This window comes from Apium graveolens, chromosome 7 (genome assembly GCF_009905375.1).
Source record: "Apium graveolens cultivar Ventura chromosome 7, ASM990537v1, whole genome shotgun sequence".
In the NCBI taxonomy this organism is placed as follows: Eukaryota; Viridiplantae; Streptophyta; class Magnoliopsida; order Apiales; family Apiaceae; genus Apium; species Apium graveolens.
The window spans coordinates 88,765,894-88,772,721 of record NC_133653.1 but is presented as its reverse complement, the minus strand read 5'-3'; the positions used below and the strand labels follow the sequence as shown (position 1 = coordinate 88,772,721).

General features: G+C 39.5%; 1 pseudogene; it reads left to right on the top strand.

Moving 5' to 3' along the window:
* The first annotated feature begins 292 nt into the window (after window positions 1-292).
* LOC141673846 (U-box domain-containing protein 52-like) lies at window positions 293-4,760 on the top strand (annotated as a pseudogene).
* Window positions 4,761-6,828: the final 2,068 nt, after the last annotated feature.

Below are 6,828 nucleotides of genomic sequence, written 5' to 3'. Positions count from 1 at the left end.
CAGTAACTGTTAATTGAATAAAAATAACTGAACTCCTAGGGGAGGGTGATGCATCATGCATGCAATTGCATGGATGGCCTGAAAAAGGAGAAAAAAAAACATGAGTGGAATCCGGAATAATAGGGGTATAATATCTATATAGCCTCTCAAATGTGCAATAGCCAGAGAGAGAGAGAAGAAACAAGAAAAAAAGAGAGAGGAAGTTTGTCTAGTTTCCGCCTTCTTGATGATCCCCGATCAACAATCTGAAAAAGCAAAAAATAAGACAGACGGGATCCATTGCTGCTGCTGCTGCTGCTGCTGCTATTATATCTTTTATAAATTTGAAGAAAGATGAGTTCCATGCACAGGGGTGGTGTAGGGAATAACAATAACATTGATATGGTAGCAGTGGCAATAGACAAGGACAGAGGGAGCCAACATGCGTTAAAATGGGCTGTTGATAATCTTCTTGGAAAAGGCAAAAATGTTACCCTCCTCCATGTCAAACAAAAGCCTCCCTCCACCTCAGGTCTCCTTCGCCCCCCCCCCCCCCCCCCCCACCCACCGTTACGAGTTATCTTTTTCTTAACAAAATGAATCATAGTTTATAGGTAAAAACCCGTGGTTACACCGTCTCACAAATTGGCTTATGTCTCGCATTATTGTCTCACAAATCATAGACCTGATTCATTTTTACATGCTGCACCGCTGCAGTATATCCGATTTCTTTAATTTGTTTCATAAATCATAGGAGAATTTGTTAGTGAAATCTTTTTTGTATCTGCAAGGACATGGGACAAACAGGGTGTCTGGGGCTTATGTTTTATTTATGGGTTTTAACCAAATATTGGGATAGTTGAAATTTTAAAAGCTACAATATTCACTGTTAAATCATGGCATGCTTGGTAAATTCCTACATCACAAAGCAATCTTAGTAGACATTTACCTTGGCTGCAGGACCAAACCTTGATGCTGTAAAGAGTCCGGCTGACAAGGAGTTTTTTCTTCCATTCCGCTGCTTTTGCACACGTAAAGATGTTAGTAAAATCCCTCCATGACCAAATAAACTAGTATAATTTCTACATATATACATTTCTTAGCCTATTAACTTGTTCATTTAAAATATATTAATTAAGATGATGCTTGCAGATTAAAGTTAGTGAAATGCTTGTTGAGGATACGGATGTAGCAAAAGGCATTTGTGAATTTCTTAGTGCTAACTTAATTCAGAATCTGGTACTTGGTTCCCCGTCTAGGGGCCTCGTTAGGTACCTGTTCTTTTCCTTTTACCTCTTATCTGTCTCATATTCATTTTCCAATACCAGCTCTAAATGGGGACAAGGAGTATCCATAGGCAAAATTAACAATATGTATGATGCAGCACCGCAAACATGGCATATGCATGTATATGAGTACTAAAAAAAGTTTCTCATGATTTCAGTAGCAAATTCAAGGCCCCGGATTGTTGCCAGCAGTGTTTCCAGAGGGGCTCCAGAGGTCTGCAATGTTTACATCATCTCCAAAGGCAAAATTTCATCTCTGCGTTCTGCCACCTCTTCACCAGGTCCAAACTCTCGTATGCATATGCAACACTCCCAAAGCAACAATAATAATCCATCTTTCAATCATTTGGATGGACGATTCATGCCATCCAGCGCAAAAGGTCCAACATACCACCTTAGAAACGTGTAATATTATTATGCTCCTCCCTCCATCCTACAGAGAATATGAGCTCAAAATTTTTATATCAAACTATAATTATACATCAATCATTCTTTTTACAATATATAATTTTTTAATTTAAGGTTTGTATACCAACATGACTTATTTCAAAGTTTCAACAGCCAGACCTAAACTCAACCATTTTTCTTTTGGAAGAGGGGAGTGTATAAATAAATCTATAGCTACTTAATACAGTATAAATACTTTATCCCATGACCTTACCTTCACTCTATTAAATCATAAGTTCAACCACTAACAAAAAAAATCATGTGTACCTATTTTCAGCAACTGATCAAAGGTTTCCGTTCCCTCCTCGTCATTCCTCCGAAGATCTCGAGATCAAGTAAGTTGAGTAATTAACATTAATAGAGGTGTAGGGTAAGGTCCATAAAGTTCAAATGGTGTGGTGATATGTAACAGGGTTTCTTTGCTGTTTTTCATTAATATGCATCTTTGATTGATTAATCCTGCTGTACCTGAGGAATCTCTTTTTGCAGGTCTCCTTTCACAAGAGGAAATATTTCAAATAAATCATATGGAGACCTCCCGGATTGTGATATATCATTCGTAAGCTCCGGAAGGTCAAGCACGGATCGCATGTCTGATGACTTTGGCTCTCGTCTCTCATGTGGCTCAGATACGGAAAACAGATTAAGCTTCGGCTCTGCATTTAACTCAAGTGAAGGACATAACTCTTCCAGCCTCACCTTCAACTCGCAAGAGTCTAGCTCATCTTCACATAACATGGTAGAGAATTTACACACTCTCCTAAAGATGTTAAATCCAGGAATCAGCAGTAGCACAGTATAAGTATTCAGTTCGATAATCCAATTTTGTTTTGTATTAGTAGATAAGTACAACAGCCATGAATAATTTCTCATATATTAAAGGGTGACATCTTTAACATTAAATTAACGAGTATGTGGTTACTACAGCCATGAATCTAAAGTGGTGCTATATATATCATTAGAATAAAAAACTTTAAGGCAGCCGGCCTATTATTTTGAATTCCTATCCATCGCTCTCCACCACTCATCTATTAGTTTTATACAGCTCTTGCATGGTACAAAACTCTGTGTTAGTAGCATGGACATAGAGAAAGCTAAGAAAAAATGACTCTCTAACAGAACTTGTATCGAATATCTTAGGATGACGTGGAAGCTGAAATGAGAAGGCTCAAGTTAGAGCTCAAGCAAACAATGGACATGTACAGCAGTGCCTGCAAAGAAGCACTCTCAGCAAAACAAAAGGTTCGTCGGAGTTCTATATAAGCTACATAATGTCTGTTAGAATAATTATATACACGTAAAAACTTACAACTGAGCTTTCACATTGCTCGGATGATAGACAATATCCTTATGACACATGTTTATGTCCTCAAACTTTGGGTAGATCCCTTTGGCTTTAGGTCAGGGAATAAATCAGTCCCTAGCTAGCTTGATAGATGAAGATCAGGGATTGATTGTAACATCGTAAATGTTTTGGTGTTATGTATTGCAGGCAATGGAACTTCATCGTTGGAAGATGGAGGAAGAGGCACGACTGGAAGAAGCAAGATTAGCTGAGGAAGCAGCATTAGCTATTGCAGAGCAAGAGAAAGCAAAGTGCAAGGCAGCTATTGAAGCCGCTGAAGCAGCTCAAAGGATCGCAAAAATGGAAGCACAGAAAAGAATCAGCGCAGAAATGAAGGCACTGAAAGAAGCTGAGGAGAAAAAGAAGTATATGAGCACGCTTGCACATAATGATACTAGGTACCGCAAATACTCGATAGAAGAAATTGAATCAGCAACTGAATTCTTTAATCAGTCCCGAAAAATTGGTGAAGGAGGTTATGGTCCAGTGTACAAGTGTTACCTAGATCACACGCCAGTTGCAGTAAAAGTTCTTCGTCCAGATGCAGCTCAAGGAAGATCGCAATTTCAGCAAGAGGTTAAATTTAGTGATTTTATGCATTAGAAGGTCACCGTTACGTATAGGAGAGCTAATTCAATTCCGATTAAGAAGTAATAATTATCTTTAAAATTATTGGCTAACTATGAAAGTAATCAAGAAGGATGTGTGCTAATCTTGTCCATATTAACAATGATGTCGGCCAGTACTCAATACTTATGAACGTACGTCAATGATGCAGGTGGAAGTTCTTAGCTGCATACGACATCCCAACATGGTACTACTCCTTGGAGCCTGTCCAGAGTATGGTTGCCTAGTGTACGAGTACATGGCAAATGGGAGCTTGGAAGATCGTTCTCTTAGACAGGGAAACACTCCGGTGCTTTCCTGGCAACAAAGATTCAGGATAGCTGCAGAGATTGGTACAGGCCTCCTCTTCCTGCATCAGAGCAAACAGAACCATTAGTGCACCGAGATCTCAAACCAGGGAACATACTTTTGGACCGCAACTATGTGAGCAAAATTAGTGATGTCGGCTTAGCAAGGCTAGTTCCACCATCAGTAGCGGACACAGTAAACACAGTACAGGATGACATCTACAGCAGGAACATTCTGCTACATAGACCCTGAGTATCAGCAAACAGGTATGCTGGGTATAAAGTCAGATATATACTCGTTAGGAATAATGCTGCTTCAGATCATCACTGCAAGACCACCTATGGGTTTGACACATCATATTGAGAGGGCGCTGGAAAGGGGAACTATAGGTGAGATACTGATCCTGAGGTGACTGACTGGCCGATTGAAGAGGCAGAGAGGTTCGCAAGGATGTCTCTGAGGTGTGCAGAACTAAGGCGGAAGGACAGACCAGATCTGGGTAATGATGTGTTGCCTGAGCTGGAGAGGTTAAGACAATTTGCAGAGGAATCCTTGCCAAATCATGACATGATATATAATATGGGCATGGGGGGTGGTCGCAGCAGCAGCAACAGTAGCATTAGCAACAGTTCAACGAGTAATCCCACCCAAGATCGTATCAGTACCGAGTAATTTAAGTAACTACTTGTAGTTGTTAATTTTGGTATCTATGTGCAGCTCGCACCTGCAACTGCAAATGACTACACGCAATACATGAGTTCGCAAGTGTAATCGTTCTTTTATATTAATTTCCCCCCCAAAAAGGCTGTCTCTTTGTGTTTCTTGTATACCTATTTTCCAGTTGTCATGGCAATTCTAGTCAGTTATAAAATTGGTTATGGGCGAGCATCATCAGCAAATATAATCGAGTTTTTCGATTAAGACACGTTTTAATACTAAAATAAAATCTCTATAGCAATGTATTATCAGAAAAAACATACTATGCTATATTTCTAGCAAGTACTGAACATTACCATAGGCAAAAATGATTAATGATGTCTCTCACTACCAAGCAAGGCCATCCAGATTGGTAGAAAGCAGCTTACTCTCGCGAGTGTGCTCGTTGGGATGCTCGGTTAACTCTAGAGTGTGCTCTGATAACTCTGTTCTTGTATTCAACGGTTGTCCTCGTGGAGAATTTTGGAGTCATCCTGCACTTTATAACCAAGATCTTGGGATTACATGTCCTGCTATCTGATGGGTTATCCTCATTCGGGGGACAGGGACGCGTCCGACATTTGGGGTGAACCGTGGCTATACCTACGACTGTAAATCAAGGGAGATATCTGTAGCGGAATGTTATCCTTGCGCAGGGATATGCACTCTTCGTGAAGTCCTACGATTACGGACGAACCTTGGACCTTCGTGGTGGGCCTCATAGTTGGACCTTCTGGATGACCCTCTCAGTAAATTGCATTTCTTTGGTTTCTCCCAACATATTTTTAATGAATTTTGGTTTCTGGCTTAACAGAAGGTAGGTTTGAGATTTTCTATAGAGATGTTTGGCTTGAGGTGATTGGTATTTTTGGTAAAGTGTTGGCATTTTGTTTTGTACAAGGAATTTGGGCTTTGAGGTAAGAAGTGTTTTAGTGTTTGAGTTTGTTGGCTTAGAAGGTTGAGCTTGGTTGATTTGGATTGGTAGGGATTGCTTTTGTGGTTCTGAGGTTTCTTCCTTCTTCTTTCTTCTTCTCTCTTCTTCTCTCTTCTTATCATCTTGCTTTTTCTTATCCTACCTCTTCTCTTTGCTACCAGTTGCTCTAGAAGTTTGACTTGGATTTGAGCCAAAAGGTGGTTGATCATCTTGCTTCTGCTCATCATCATCCTATTAATTGTATTGTAGGTTTGGCAATATGGTATCGGAATTTAGAAGGTATTTGTCAAGAATTCTGATCATCTCTTCATCTTCAGTTTTCTTGTTCTTTTTGCATTTCAGATCAGATTGAAGAGTCATTTTCCGCCTCATGTTTCCTCTTACACAATTCTTAGGAACAGTGAAGAGTTTGCATTTCTTAAACTGAGGACAGATGTAGGCCACCCCTTGCTTGGATAGAGATAGGCTTCAGGAAAAGCATCTATCTGAGCCTTTTTGAGTTCATGTAGGAATTGGGTATCCTCTATAATTATTGTATGTACTTTATCAATCACTACATCCAGCTCATATGCTCTCAATTTTTGAATATTAGAGAGAGACACATGTAGACATCTGTCCTGTCCACAATCATTCACATTTGCTACAATCCTCTTCTCCCGGAAGTTATCAACTTTAAAAATTACCACTCTAACAAAGTTGATATTGTTGTCCAATGCTCTTTTGTATGTGATGTAGTTGTTTTGGAGAGACACCTTTAAAACTGACAGAAGTTCATTGAATTCTTGATCTTGACAGGGTCCTTCTGCAGCTTTTAAAAATCTGTCATTTCCAACATTTTTAGATAATTGAGATTTTGAAGAGCTTTGATCAGTTTAAGTAGTTGATAGCAATTTTCCAGTCTCCTTTGATTTACCAGCATTCTTGGATTGTTGAATCCTAAATCTATCTACACCTTAGTCTTGTTGACATGCATGAATAGGGGAGTTGGTATTTCTGGCCTCACAGTCACAGGAAGTGTAGGAAATGGAATGTTAAGTTTTGCCATGATGGCTCCCAAAGCTACAAAATTTTGCATTTGTAAATGCTTGTGGGAGTCCACCAAGGTTTGTATATATGCCTGTTGACTCTGCACCATAGTAGTGACAACTTGCACTTGAGCTGTGAGTGACTCATTTGAAGACTGCAGAGTTAAAACCTGTTGTTAAAGAGCTTGTAGTTGGAGATTT